General features: G+C 39.5%; 1 protein-coding gene across 3 annotated transcripts in view; it reads right to left on the reverse strand.

The window, feature by feature from the left end:
• The window catches only part of LOC121281799 (serine/threonine-protein kinase PAK 3), a 244,693-nt gene that overhangs the window by 226,987 nt on the left and 906 nt on the right, over positions 1–16,800 (reverse strand). The window lies entirely within an intron of this gene.

Below are 16,800 nucleotides of genomic sequence, written 5' to 3' on the forward strand. Positions count from 1 at the left end.
GATGGGCAATAAATGCTGGACTAGCCAGCGATGCCCACATCCCATAAATGAATAAAAAAAGTTAAGCATTCACCCAGCCCACATGCATAACACTGCACTTATCCAAGTTATACACCATTTGCCAGCCTTTAGCCCAATCTCCCAACATATTAAGATCAGCCTCAAGCAGACAACCATCGCCTACAGTCTTAACACCTGCAGAGATCTTAGTACATCTGCAAATTTGGACATCATACCCACAACACCTAGACCAAAATCAAAAATAATAAAGAGCAATAGACCCAACGATGATGACTTTGGGATAGCTCTGGCCGCTGGACTCATGTTGCCAGCTCTGGCTGGACATATTCCAAGAGATGTTGGTGGAAGTTACATCATGGAAAACCGGCAGTGTGGTGCAAGCAGGTTCTAAGGAAGTGCAAGAAAAGAAAACAGATCCATGGAGAAAGTTTCCTATTGTAAATGCCCCTTTTTACCATACCCAGTGACTCCTTTGTATGCTATCCTTGAATAGTATTCAATGGTCCAATGCTGGCATTGACAGTTCTGTAATTCTTCACATAACTGAAAAAGCTTTTCTCATTCCTTCCACAATTGTCTGCAATCTTATTTTCCTTTTAGCTGATCTAATTGCACCTTTGTTTCAACTCTTATATTCAAATTTATTTACCATAGAAAGACTGAGGGCAGCAAGGAGGGATAACGTACCATGATCACAGTTACAAATAACTAGAGGCAACTTTCGATCTGGACGATGGTGATGTGCTCAAGTGCCTTAAGGAGGGATGATTAGATATGGTGCAGTAGTTGAAATGATTGGAGATGTTACAGAATGGTTTTTTTGAGGTGCAGTGTTATGAAGAAAAGGTAAATGGTTTCTCTGCAAAGGGAACCATTGGCAATATCAGAAAACTCTTTGGTGAGCAAAAACTGCCAAGGGAGTTTAAACAAGATTATACATATCGTAAATCCTCAATTTAACATATTTATAATCTTTATTGATAGTTTTTTAAAGTTAATCCTAATTTTCTGCGGTCTGTATTGGAAAGTCATGTTTACAACATAAAATAGGAATGAAAAAAACTAATTGGAAAATTGGATAAATGTATTCTTCCTCCTCAAGCTTACTGATAAAGAGCAATGAGATTAAAGTTTAATGGTTATCTTGCAGCTTCAACTACTCACCCTGCCGCATGCCCAGAATTAGGGTTCTATGCAGCTGCTCTTAAGATACTTACCCTTCATTGTTCTGTTCCTCTAAGCTGTCCTTAGGCACCCAGGGAAATCAGAATAGCATCTGGCCCACAAAGTCCTGCACAGCACATCAGTGACTCACTCAAACACGAGTGTTACAGGAACAAATGCAATCTTTATTAGCTGCACATCGTTAGCTGTTTGCTTCTAGATACACATAACTGGGCTACTTTGCAGCTCAGTTCCGAGAGTTCAAAAGAGTAGCGGGGGGAGAGGCATGTTGATTTATCAATGTGCACCACAGAACGTTGCCATTGTAAACCCTGCTGTCTACACATAACCTTTAGTCCAAGTACAATGCACTCCTCCTGTTAAATGTAAAACTGACTTCCCATGGTTTTAATACTTTAATTAGGTTCTCCCATTTAAAAGCATACAGTTCTTATCAAAAATATATTTTCTCATCTCCGCCTTTTTCAGGGCTTGGCAAGGTGCAGGGCACACTCTTACTTTCTCGATGGGAGAGGGGGGATAATACAGAGGGATACATTGAGATAATGTGCTTTAAAACAAACAAAAACAAATGAAGGAAATTTATATTGTTCTTAATCTACATGATTAAGTTCCAGCTTTTAGAAATCCCACTGTATTGGTACAGTTAAGATCAGGAAATTAGCAAATGTGGATTTGTAAATTGTCACCTGAAGCAGTAATGGACTGATTTCTCACTTCATGTTTTCTAGGACATCTTAAATAGGAACTATCACTGTGTCAGGAAAGGGAAGAACCATGTTACATCATAGGCAAATGACATAATGATAAGACATCCACTTAAGGGCCTTATCCCACCGCTGCTGATATTCAAGCAGCAGTGGGCAGGAGACGCCATGCAGGAAGCCCAAACAACAAACACTGTCAGATATGCTTGCAGGTTTCCCAGGAGGAGGCGAGGGGGTAAGATCCTTCATTTAAAAAAAATACTCAATGCCTGATTGAGAGGCCTGGCAACTGGAAGATACAGCATGATGCAGCAAACTTTGGTGGGAGTTGTTTATAGGCCACCAAACAGCAGTGGTAGTGTAGGTCATGGTATTAATCAGGAGATTAGAGAAGCATGTTGCATGGGTAATACAATAATCATAGGTGACTTCAATGTGCTTATAGACAGAGTAAACCTAATGAGTACTAATGCTGTGGAAGACAAATTTCCAGAGTGTGTTAGGGATGGTTTTCTACAGCAGTAAGTTGAGGAGCCAAATAGAGATCAGGCTATTTTAGATCTAGTATTATGTAAAAAAAAAAAGGGCTAATTAATAATCTTGTTGTTAAAGAACCTTTAGGGATGAGTGACCATAATATGATAGAATTTTATATTATGTTTGAAAGTGAGGTAGTTCAATCTGAAGCCAGGGTGTTAAATTTGAACAAAGGAAATTATGAAGGTATGAGGGACAAACTGGCCGGGGTAGATTGGGAAAATACATTAAAAGGTATGATGGCACATAGGCAGTAGACAGTCTTTAAAGAATTATTACATAGTTTGCAGCAATTATACATTCCTTTAAGGCACAACAACCCAAAAGGTAAAGTCAGTCAACCACGGCTAACAAAGGAAGTTAAGGATTATATAAGATTAAAGGAAAAGGCCTATAAAGTTGCCAGAAATAGCAGTAAGCCTGAGGGTTGGGAGGATTTTAGAATACAGCAAATGAGGACCAAGAAACTTATAGAGAAAGAGAGATTAGAATATGTATGCAAACTAGCAAAAAACATAAAAACAGATGTAAAAGCTTCTATAGGGACATAAAAAGGAAACATTTAGCCAAGATAAATGTGGGTCACTTACAGGCAGAATCAGGAACATTTATAATGGAGAATAGAAAAATGTCAGAGAAGCTAAATGATCACTTTGCGTCTATCTTCACTGAGGAATATACAAGAAATCCACCAGCATTAGTGATCCAAGGGATTAGAATGAGGAATCAAAGGAAATTAGTATTAGTAAGAAGGTTGTATTGGAGAAATTAATGGGACTGAAGGTTGATAAGTCCCCCGTGACCTGATGATCTACAACCCAGAGTGTTGAAAGCGGTAGATATGGAGATAGTGGATGCATTGGTGATCATCTTCCAAAATTCTATAGGCTCTGAACAGTTCCTGCAGATTGGAAGGGAGCAAATGTCACTCCACTATTTAAGAAGGGAGGGAAAGAGAAAACAGGGAACTACAGACCTGTTACCCTTACATCAGTAATTAGGAAAATGCTAGAATCTATTATAAAAGGTGTGATATATGGACACTTGGATAACAACGATCTGATTCGGCATAGTCAACATGGATTTATGAGTGGGAAATCATGTTTGATGAACCTGTTGGAGTTTTTTGAGGATGTTGCTAACAGAATTGATAAAGGGGAGTCAGTGTACATTGTATACTTGGATTTTCAGAAGGCTTTTGATAAAGTCCCCCACAGGAATTGGTTATCAAAATTAAAGCACATGAGATAGGAGGTAACACACTGGATTGGTTAACAGGCAGAGAACAGAGAGTAGGAATAAAGGGCTCATTCTCATGTTGGCAGGTTGTGACAAGTGAGGTACTGCAGGGATCAGTACTCGGACCCCAGCTGTTCACAATATATATCAATGATTTGGATGCGGGGACCAAATGTAATATTTCCAAGTTCGCTGATGACACAAAGCTAGGTAGGAATGTTTATGAGAAAGATGCAAAGCGGCTCCAAGAGGATTTGGACAGACTTAGTAAGTGGGCAAGAACATGCCCACTGCCCCATGGCAGATGGGATATAATGTGGAAAATGTGAGGATATTCATTTTGGTAGGAGGAACAAATGCTCAGAGTATTTCTTCCATGGTAAAATATTAGAAAGTGTCGATGTACAAAATGACCTGGGTGTCCTTGCCAATAAGTCACCAAAGGGTAACATGAGGATGCAGCAGGCAATTAGGAAGACTAATGGTATGTTGGCCTTTATTGCAAGAGGATTTGAGTACAGGAGTAGCGAGTTCTTGCTTCAACTGTATAGAACCTTGGTTAGACCACATCTGGAGAACTGTGTGCAGTTTTGGTCCCCTTACCTTAGACCATAAGACATGGGAGCAGAAATTAGGCCAATCGGCCCATCGAGTCTGCTCCGCCATTCAATCATGGCTGATAGGTTTCTCAACCGCATTCTCCCGCCTTCTCCCCATAACCTTTGATCCCCTTACCAATCAAGAACCTATCTATCTCGGTCTTAAATACACTTAATGATCTGGCCTCCACAGCCTTCTGTAGCAATGAATTCCATAGATTCACCACTCTCTGGCTAAAACAGTTTCTCCTCATCTCTGTTCTAAAAGGTCTTCCCTTTACTCTGAGGCTAAGCCCTTGGGTCCTAGTCTCTCCTATTAATGGAAACATCTTCCCCACGTCCACTCTATCCAGGCCTTTCAGTATTCTGTAAGTTTCAATCAGATCCCCCCTCATCCTTCTAAACTCCATCGTGTATAGACCCAGAGTCCTCACACGTTCCTCATATGTTAAGCCTTTCATTCCTGGGATCATTCTCGTGAACCTCCTCTGGACCCTCTCCAGGGCCAGCACATCCTTCCTGAGATACGGGGCCCAAAATTGCTCACAATATTCTAAATGGGGTCTGACCGGAGCCTTATAAAGCATCAGCAGCACATCCCTGCTTTTATATTCTAATCCTCTCGAAATAAATGCCAACATTGCATTTGCCTTCCTAACTACCGACTCAACCTGCAAGTTAACCTCAAGAGAGTCCTGGACTAGGACTCCCAAGTCCTTTGCGCTCCAGATTTCTGAATTCTCTCCCCATTTAGAAAATAGTCTATGCCTCTATTCTTCCTACCAAAGTGCATGACCTCACACTTCCCCACGTTGTATTCCATCTGCCACTTCTTTGCCCATTCTCCTAACCTGTCCAAATCCTTCTGCAGCCTCCCCGTCTCCTCAATACTACCTGTCCCTCCATCTAGCTTTGTATCATCTGCAAACTTAGCCAGGATGCCCTCAGTTCCTTCATCTAGATCATTAATGTATAAAGTGAAAAGTTGTGGTCCCAACACTGACCCCTGCGGAACTCCACTAGTCACTGGCCGCCAACCTGAGAAGGACCCCCTTATTCCCACTCTCTGCCTCCTGCCAGACAGCCAATCTTCTATCCATGCTAGTACCTTGTCTCTAACACCATGGGCTCTTATCTTACTGAAAGGAAGGATATTGACACGGAGGGAGTGCAACAAAGGTTCCCCACACTTATTCCCAGGATGGCAGGACTGTCCTATGAAGAGAGATTGGGGAAACTGCACCTGTACGCTCTAGAGTTTCGAAGAATGAGAGATGATCTCATTGAAATCTACAAAATACTTAAAGGGTAGATTCAGGTAAGATGCTTCCCCTGGTTGGGGACTCTAGAACCAGGGGACACAATTTCAAAATAAGGGGAAGCCACTTAGGACCGAGATCAGGAGAATTTTTTTTTACTCAGAGGGTTGTGAATCTCAGCCATTGAGTAAGTTTGAAGTGGAGATGGGCAGATTTCTTAATGTCAATGACATAAAGGGATAAGAGGATAGTGTGGGAAAAAAGGGGCACTGAAATGGATGATCAGCCATGATCATATTGATTGGCAGAGCAAGCTCGATGGGCTGAATAGCCTACTCCTGCTCCTATGTTCCTATGTAAGGAAATCCCCAGTGAAGCCTGATCCTGGCCACTTACATGCCTGTTGGGCACTTAATTCCAGTGGGCCTTCCCCAACACGGGTGACGTGGGGTTCCTGCTGGCTCTTTAGTAGATTCCACTCAGAGATTGAGAGAAAAGAGAAAGTGAGAGAAAAAATAACAGCAAGGGAATTTTAAATTTATAATTAATTATTATTTACTTTTTACCACTTAATTTTCTCAAAATCTTTCGGTTAAGAAATTGTTTTCTGTTTCTTCCACATACATAAGGGTTCTTTAACTGTTCTTATATTGTTTATGTTTATGTGGGTCAGATATTAGGAGCTTGCAGTTCTTGGGCAAGCTCTTTCAAACAATCTGCAAATGCCAGTGTATAACTGGCAGCTGAAGGTATGTAGGAACATCTCAGAATGACTCGACTTTTTCACTTGAATCCTGAGGGCTAGGACATATGGTGGCACATTTTGGGGGAGATGGTGGCGTAGTGATAATTTTACTAGGCTAGTAATCCAGAGACCCAGGGCAACGCTCTGGGGGCCTGGGTTTGAATCCCACCACAGCAAAATGTGAAATTTGAATTCAATTTTTAAAAAATTAAAAGTGGTTGAAAATGACGACCATGAAACCATTGCTGATTGTCATAAAAACCCATCTGGTTCACTAGTGCCCTTTAGGGAAGGAAATCTGCCGTTCTTACCTGGTCTGGCCTACATGTGACTCCAGACCCACAGCAATGTGGTTGACTTTTAAATGCTCTCTGAACAACAATTAGGGATGGGCAATAAATGCTGGCCTAAGCCAGCGATCCCCACATCCTATGAACGAATAAAAAAAAACACTTGTGATTGAGAGCTAATGTTTATCCATTTTCTGCAGATAGTGCTGGGTCTAAAAGACTACAGAAGATAAATGTAATAGCAGAAATGCTACTTTTATGGATGCTGAGGTCCTTGAATCTGTATGAAAACAGCTTATGTCAATTAACACTTTGCTTCACCTCAATTACCCTTCTTGCACTTTCAGCAGCAATGAAATGAGAAATTGGTACAATCCCATGTTCTGGGCAGATCAAACTGTGATTCAAAGTAAAGTTGGACCTTCAGCATTTACCTCATAGCAATGGTAGTCCGAAATGGGACCAGTGAAGCAGGAAGTTGGAGCAACTGAAGCGCTCCCGTATTTCAGTGGTTTGACAGTATCAACTGTTTAACATCTAGGAAGACAACTTTTATTACAGAACTACTTGCCTGCAAACAAAATCCATATTCCCCAAGGACGTAACTAGCATGGATTATTCCTGCCATAGTGACAATTTCTGATGTTCTTCTGAGACATTAAATAAGATATACTTAATATTCCCACCAGTAATTCTCTCACAGTGGCTACCATTCTGCATAGGCCTAATATGGGACTTAACGCACTATGGTTATTAATCACAGCACAATGCTTATTGTTATTGAAAAGGTGAAATGAAAAGGCTATACAGTTCCATAAGTTAGTAATCAAAGAAGTTCCACAATTGCATGAAAAAGCAAATCACCTACCTTCCCATCAATTGCACTCTGACCTTCCAGAAACATAGCATGTAAATTTCAGTTCATTTATGAGTATTTTAACATAAAAGTCTGATTCCTCTCAATCTCAAACAAACAATAATTCTTTAATTGCTTATTTAAGGGTTATAAAATGTTGAACTCTGCCTTCAACTAATATATAAGGATTTCATCTCAACATGATGTAACTTTTAGGGATGTATCCAGTGCAGGAACAAAGTGATATAGTACAACAAGCCAATTATTCCAAATACTACTTGGCCCCACTGGTAGGTTTACACAGTTAAGGCTTTCTAGTGCAGTATTCTTTAAAAAGACGAATAATTGAACAAAGGCTACAACTGTTATCTTGCAGTTTTTTTTTCCTCAATTGCATAAATATTATCCATCAGTTCCATGGATTAAGATCTGCTGATGGAGTCAAGCGTGAGTTGCTAAATCAGGCAATTTTCCTAATGATGCTGAATGAGGAAACATTGCAAGAAGACCAAATAACTTTGAATGGGCCTCTTGAAATAGGCACTTTCCTAGATCAAAAGGAATCATAAAGAATGCAACTAGTCAGACTTGAATAATTGTGAAGCTATATCATGGAGATTTCTTTTTTTTTAAGATTCTGGTACTGGGAAGAAATGTCACTTGTGATTATAACTGGCGCTATCAAGAGGCTAAATAAAACTAGACTCCACAGCATTGCAAGTTAATCACAATTTGTTGGAAGCAGGACAACCAATGGCCTGAATAATCTCTTTATTCTGCTGGACCCTGTTATGAACAACTTTGAGGATGGCATGCGATTAGTAAATGGTATTGGGGGTAAGTTTATAATTAAAGATTCTTACAGCTTGCATGTGCAAAAATATTTAATTATCTGTAGGGACTATAAAAGTAAGTTATCATTTCCATAGTGAGGGGAAGCCATATTGAAAATAGTTTCAGACTTACTGCATGGTGTTGAAACCTTTGATTGAACTGCAGAGATATGGGAATATATAGCAATTGCATTGTCTATGTGTGTGTGTAAGATCAGGGAGGAAGAATGGGATGGGGAGGAAACAGATCACCAAGTAAATCTGCATTATTTGAGAGCCTTATTTGCATCAATTATTAAACCACAGACTTTGAATTTATTTGCTACACCACATAGTTCCCAATACAGTCTTACTCAATGCTCCAAAAATAGTACTTTTTAATAACATGTCTCAGTGCAAGTCTAGGCTTCTATGTCCGTTGCTAGAGACTTAATTATATTTTAAATTCCACACTTTGGGAATGAGTTGAAGCAAAGAGGGTATCCCAGTCACTAGCTTTTGCATGTGGGGAAGAAAACATTTATGTGTTGAACTATTTTGAAAACTGATACTTCCCTCTCACCATTAACTTTAATGAATCCATTTACAGATTCATTAAAAGTAATACACTGAAGAACATACTGACCAGAGCAACAAAATGTCAGAGGCTTAGAAACTGTAAATTATTTGCACAAGTTGCTAAAACGCACAATTCTTGGGTCTGCTCTTGGCCATAATTTTTTAATTCTCATTAGTTGCATTTCAAGAAATTAGATAAAATCTTCTGGAAAAGGGGTGACAGCATTCTTGCATAAAGGCTCAAATATTCAATGATTATAATAGTCCAGGCCTAAGCATAGTTTAAAGTATATTTGAATTGCAATCTAAATTTTTATACCTTGCATGACATTTTGGCATCCACAGGAGAATTGACACCGAGGCTCAGGGTTCTACAGCCCTGCCACGGCATGTCAAACCTGGCGAATGCGGCAAGCCATTTAAATCTCCATTCAGTTCGGCAGGACTGTAATATCCCGCCAGGCGGGAGGGGCCATAAAATAATGGCCCGAGTGAAATCTCACTGCACTTGTGATCATAGTGTACATGAATCTTTAGTTTTTCAATCCTATTCTCCAATGGTACTAATTTGCATATTCCATGGCTTCCCACTGATTCCCTGACTTTTCTGCAACCGCCAGAGCCCTTTTCGAAAATATGCTTACATGACTCAGCTAAATATAGCTCATAAAAGTCGGATGCAATTTTGAAATCAATTTATCATGCAGATAAATTGAAATGCTTTCAAATATTACAACTGTTGTTTCATTTGAGATTTCTGATATATTTTCCCAGTTTAGAAATGGAATCAATAAAGTGCTTTGTTTTAAAGGCTTAAGCAATTTGTGCAGCAAACCTCTGAGAATTTGTTTAGAAAAAATACACTCCCCTAAAATGCAAACAATGGGATTGCAGCAAGACATAGCAGTACATTTAAAACATTTTGGCAACTAAAGTCACCTGCAAAATGATATGCTGTCAGACCGCATGATCTTGCAGCCTTTGTAAAAACAATCAAAACTTACAAATTATCTACAACATCAGTAGTGTAAAGTCCTTAAAGGAAATGCCACAAGTTGCAGATAAATTATTCAGCGCGACAATGGTCATTTATCCAATCCCAGTTTGTGAGCAAATTGCTGGTACCTGATGACTGCCACGTTTGCTCAATATGACACTTCATCATTATCTGAGGGACTTTGGTACGTTCTGACAATGTGTGATATGATAACATAATTGCAAATATTTCCTTTTATTAAGCTTTTAATAATTGGTTTAAACAGCAGTTGAGGAATGATGCAGAGAGGCATGCAGGAGAGATGTTTTAAAATGATCTGAATTTCTTCTCCTCTCTGCGCAACCCCCCAGCCTCCCCCACCACAGGGACAAATTAAACATGGTTTTCAAGTCACAAAGAAATGCGAGGAAGTGTGCTCATCTGTCTCCTTTAACTGCAAACTGCACACTGAATATAAATATTGAAAATTAAGTCCCCATTTGGAGTAATACTGAGGGATTGTGTAGTGTTGAAGTGTTGGAAAATCCAAATAAATTTTTTACATGATTTGCATCTCTAAGTCAATGTTCTTACAATTAAGATTTTAGATGCTCCAAATTACTTTGCACAGAATTCTTCAGTTCCTCACCTCCTCTGCTTCTTCCATTCTTCTTATGATCTAGACTTTTAATTATCTAGTTTGGCATCAATAAACACTGATTATCTTGCTTTCTCTTCTTCTTTTAGCCTTGGTTATACCATGCACCATAGATTTTGTCCCTTCACCTAATTATTGCAGTCCAGTAGGCTGATGCTGAGTAGCCATCTTATTTCTTGTCACAAGAATCTTATCTTTGTTTTTCATTGATGCAAAGAACAAAGACATCAATCTTCATTGAATCCAAATTTATTTAATGACATGAACACTGTCTATCACTAGACTTCAGACAAAAAATCTTTGTTAGCCAATGATGGTTTAGTATCATGCAAATGTCATGCTTAATCACTGACACACTCAATTTCAGTAATAGGCAGTGGCATAGTGGTATTGTCACTGACTAATATTCCAGAGACCTAGGGTAATACTCTAGGGACCAGGGTTTGAATTCCACCATGGCAGATGCTGAGATTTGAATTCAATAAAAAACAATCTAGAATTCAAAGTTAACTGTTGTAAAAAAAAACCCATCCAGTTCACTAATGACTCTTTAGAGAAGGAAATCTGCTATCCTTACCTGGTCTGGCCTACACATGACTCCAGACGCACAGCAATGTGGGTTGACTCTTAAATGCCCTCTGAGCAAGGGCAATTAGGGATGGACAATAAATGCTGGCCTAGTCAGTGATACTCACATCCCATGAATGAATGCAAACATTACTATCTCTTTGATGCAGCACTTTGACATATGTTACTCCAAGAAGAAGAGCAAGCCAGCACCTCACTGCACCTTGAAACACTCTGACAACTTCCGTTCGGCATCAGCACAGCTTATACACACCCCAGAATGCTAAAGTGCATCACCTCACCTGTGTGAAACGTTGATTATCTCCTTGAGGCATCAAAACAAAATAGCTAATCTCTTTTATACTAGCTTGGAAAGAATTGAAGGAATACAAGTTGAGGATGTGATCCTCTTGACAATCACGAGCAATGCCACTTAAAGTACAAATTATCTGCATGTCTTTCTGAAGCAAAAGGCAAAGCTTCATAACCACCCTCTTGTAATTTCAAGCCTAACCCCCTCCTTTGATGAATAATCATATCAGCAATAACTGCCACAACTAAGGTCACTTGTACATTATTAGATCTCTCTCCCACCACCCCCCCCTCCCCCCCCCACCCCCTCTTGTTTCTCACTCTCCCTCCCTTCAGTAATTCCAGGGCAGATCAAAAGCTGACATGCATAAATCCATACTCCACACATTACTGTCTACTACTGCACATTTGCCGTGATGTAATCCATTACCTCTGATAGCAATTTCTGGGCTATAATTCTCACAATAAAATGAAGGACTCTGAATGTAAAATATTGTAATAAAGCTTACAAAAACAAAATGAATGGAGCTAAGAGCCAGACTACAATGCAACAATTAATTCAAATCTATGTATTCAGAGTAAGTTTTATGACAAGACTATATATATATATATATATATACATACACATATATATATACCTACACACACACACATATATATATACACACACACACACATATATATACACACAAATATATATATATATACACACACTATACACATACACACTATATCAGTACATATTTTATTTTATATTTAAATCAACTTTCAATGATTGGCTTTAAAAACAATGAGTGTTTGGAAAATAACAAACAAACCCTCATTGATTTTATCCTGCTCAGAGTGATTCAGATTTCAGGTGCCAACTATCCCTCTTCCAGGTTAAGTGCTGTTTCAGATACTCAAACAATAGATACAAAAAAACCTGGTTCTGAAAACGTCTACAAGTAATGTCATGAGAAGCTTTTCATATTTAACACATATTGAAGAAAGTCTCCCTTACAAAAAATGGACCACCAGTTCGAAGCAACCCAAAAAGCCATGATACATTGCCACATTGCTAAATGAGCCCTAAACTCTGTATAATAATGGAGAAGCACCATTAGTCCTAATATATTTTGGGGGGAGGAGGAGGGTTGAAAATGGAAATATCCTACTTTTTTTTCTCTTGTAAGGTAATCATTCCTCACTTTTGTATTAATTGCATTTGACTTGTAAAACAAAGTCCAATAAAATTAAGAAAATCTGGCAACATTATCATGATTCGACCAAATTGTGGTTATTGGCTCTAATGTCTCCTTACTGGCTTGGAGTCATATTTTGTTTTAATAATGCATTTGTGAAGCACCTTGGGACATGTTATTACCTAAAAAGGTGCTATATAAATGCAAGTTGTTGTTGTATAAATGCATTTATGATACATAATTGGCCATCTCCTAAACTGCCTTTGGGAATAATCCTCAAAACCTATTTGTACGAGGAAAACATGTTGGTCCTCTTGAAATCAAGGTGACTTTATTTTGATGTACACCAGCTAAAGTTTCCAACATCAATATGTTGATGATCGTGTGTGTGTACCCAAAGAGAAAGAAAATGCATACACTTAACACACCTAATTAATTCCTAACAGAAACACACAAAAGATGAAGATATAAGATCATATAAAATAGCAGGAGTTGGACATTCTGCCCCTTGAGCCTGCTGCACCAATCAATAAGATCACGGCTGATCTGATTGTGGCCTTAACTCCACTTTCCTGCCTGCCACCACCCATCCCCTTCCCCATAACCCTTGTCAACAAAAATCTAACTCAGCCTTGAATATATTCAATGATCCAGCCTCCACTGTTCTCTGGGAAGAGAAACAAAATCCTCCTCATTTCCATCTTAAATGGAAGACCTCTTATTTTTAGACTATACCCCTTAGTTCCCACAAAGGGAAACATCCTCCCTCCCAGCATCCTGACTGTCAAACCCACTCAAAATCTTATATGTTTCAATAAGCTCACCTCTCATTCTTCTAAACTCCAATTTAAAAAGGCCTAACCTGCTCAACCTTTCCTCATAAGACAACCCCTTCATCCCAGGAATTGCTTCCAATGCAATTACGCCCCTTCTTAAGTAAGGGGACCAAAACTGTACACAGTACACCAGATGAGGTCTCACTAAGACTTTGTAGAGTGCAACAAGACTTCCCTCCTTTATACTCTATTCCCCTAGCAATAAAGGCAAACATTCCATTTGCCTTCTTAATTACTTGCTCCCTGAATGCTAGCTTTTTATGATTCGTGTACAAGGACACCCAGATCCCTCTGTACCTCAATCTCTCTCCATTTAAATAATATTTTGCTTTTCTATTCTTCTTGCCAAAGTGGACAACCTCACATTTTCCCACATACTGCATCTGCCAAATTTTTGCCCGCTCACTAAACTTATGTGTATCCCTTTGCAGACTCTGTGTTCTCTACACAACTTGCTATGCTATCTATCTTTGTCTCGTCAGCAAATTTAGCTATCATACAATGGCTGCCTTCATCCAAAGATTGTAAATAGTTGAGGCACCAACACTGATCCCTGTGGCACTCCACTGGTTATAGTTTGGCAACCTGAAAACAACCCATTTATTCTGACTCTCTGCTTTCTGTTAGCTAACCAATCCTCTATCCATGCTAACATGTTATCCCCCAACACCATGAGCTCTTATCTTGTGTAAAGCACCTTTTATGTGGCACCTTACTGAATGCCTTTTGGAAATCTCATTTGCGTATGAAATCTCATTCAGGTTTAAATTTAGAGACTAAGATTTATAATATGATGCATATAGTTCTCAAATACAGAAAAGTCAAATTCTATGGTAGGTATATAAATTAAATTTGTTGCAAAATACGTTAATGTTAGAAGCAAGTAATTTAAATGGGTTTAATTTCAAGCTGAACTACATAACATTTGATTTCAGAAAGCACAGAATCACATCTGTACAATCTGCAAGGTCTTCTATCATGTGCTGTAGTGGAAAGCTCATTTTTTTCCTTTTAAGTCATACGTTTGCACATCGGGATCTGCAGTTTCATCAGATCTCTGTTCATATGTGACCAGGCACACTATGCACTGTTACCAGTGTCTCCAGAATGCCGCATTTGTTGACCTACTGATACATTATTTCTGTTGCAGTAGAAGACATTTTTTTTCATATTTTCTGCAATGATAGCACCATTTTTCTTTCATTAGCTGACTCAGTCTTTCACAAGTTAGGAGTGGGGGGGGGGTGCCTGGAGATGTGCTAATATTTGCAGATGGATAACCCTCACATGAAAAAAAACTAGAATTTCAGTCATCTATACTTTATATGCCTGAAGTGCATAACTTCATTGTGAAATGAAAACAAGTGAATCTAAACACTACTTCATCATCCACATTGCAAACAACAGAGCTTTTTCATGCAGTGAATGTTAATGACCTAGAACTTGCTGTCCATGAGAGTGGTGAAAGCAAAGATGATGAATGATTTCAAAAGGAAATTGGATGGGTACTTGAGGAAGATAAACTTGCAGGGCTACGGGGTTAAAGTAGAAAAATGGGGCTGATTGTATTGCTCTACAAAGAGCAGGTATGGACTCTTTGGGCCGAATGGCCCTTTCTGTGCCGTAATGACTCAATGCCAACAATTTATATGTGTGTGCATACAATATATATATATTCATGTAGAAAAATACTCTAAGGTCCTTCAAAGAGACATGAGGAAAAAATAGATGCTGAGCCAAAGATAACGTTAGGATTGATGACCTATTCAAAGAGATGAATTTTAAAAAGGCTTATGAAAAAGGAGATTTCAGTTGGAGAGGCAAAGTCTCAGCCACAAATGGTGGGGAAGGGGAATGACAACAAGCCAAAATCATAGGAATGGAGAGTTCAGTGGGAGGGCTTTGCAATTCTGGAGAGGGTTACAGAGATATGATAAGGGAAGCAGAGTTTTAAATGCGCTAAAGTTTATGGATGGTGGAGAATTAGTGTCTGGCTAGATGCACATTGGAATAGTCTGGAGGTAGCAAAGGCATGGATGTGGGTTTTAACAACATTTGGGCTGAGATAGGGTGGGCAATGTTGTGAAGGTGGAAGTAGGTGGGTCTTTGTGATGGAGACGGTATACATCAAAAGCTCAGCTAAGTATTGATTAGGAAACGGAGGTTGTGAATAATTTGATTCAGGCAGAGACAGTGGTCAGTTAGGAGGTTGGAAATGGCAGCAAGGGTATAGAGTTTGTGCAGAAAGCCGAGACTCTGGTTTCAGTTACCAATGTTAAGATGGAGGAAATTGCAGCTCATCCATGACTTGATAATGAACAAGCAGTTTGATAGTGGAGGAGTTGAGAGAAGTGGTGGACGGATAGATCAGGGTGTGATCAGTGATCATGCAGAACAGGTCCATGTCTATGAATGATGTAGCCAATCAGCAGCTTGTAAATGAGGGGGTGAGGCTGTGGCCAAAAATGGATCCTTGTGTGACTCTTGTGTGACAGTGCTGTGGGTGGGAAGAGAAGAAATGGGTACAGATGTTCCTGCCACAATTATATAGGTAAGAGTGAAGCTAAGCCAGGGTAATCCCACTGAGTTAGACAATGGAGGAGAGAGGCTGCAGGACAATAGCGTGGTCAGCCATGTTAAAGGGCATGGGGGACAAGTAGATATCATGTACCATGGCTGCATTCACTGGAAATGTGATTTGTCATTTTGGTCAAGACAATTTTAGTTCAGTGAGAGGGGAGCAAACCTGATTGCTGAGATTCAAGCTGAGTTGCTGGGTAGATGTCATGGATTTGGGAGGCAACAACACACTCAAGGACTTTGGCAGGAAAAGGGAGTTTGCAGATGGAGACAGAGGGGGAGAGGATTTTGTTTTTTAAGGAGGGGCTGATGATGCCAGTTTTGAAAGGAAGTCTGAGAAGGGAAAACCAATGTGAGCATGGGGACCAAGAAGAGAGGTTGGATTTTCTACAATTTAGTGAGAATGGCTTTAGGAGCAGAGATGGTGGGCCTCATGAACAAGATAAGGTTGGAGAGAAGATGGTCAGAAAAGGGCAACCAAAAGAGGTGAGGGTAGGCTTGGGAGGTGGCCATAACAAAACTGTCCTGTTACAGCCGGTATACTAGATTCTTAACAACCCATCACTTTATTACCTTCAATCCAGGACAATTTAGTGGTATAGTAAAGATCTGGCATTTGTAGGTGAACTAGCAAGAAGTCCTGAGCCATCAAACTCTCAGAAACTTTGTGCATTGTAGAAAGTAAATTGTTTTGTTCCAGCAAAGCCTCACACGTGAAATCATCACATTGCTCAAATACAATTCATCCCTTTTGAAAGTTGACCGAAAAAGAAAAGAAACTTCCTGAGACGGTCGTGTGGGAATCAAGGGGCGATTAAAACCCTGGTCACAGTCATTCAGAGAATACGTCGAGGGAGC

Source organism: Carcharodon carcharias, chromosome 9 (genome assembly GCF_017639515.1).
Source record: "Carcharodon carcharias isolate sCarCar2 chromosome 9, sCarCar2.pri, whole genome shotgun sequence".
Classification (NCBI taxonomy): Eukaryota; Metazoa; Chordata; class Chondrichthyes; order Lamniformes; family Lamnidae; genus Carcharodon; species Carcharodon carcharias.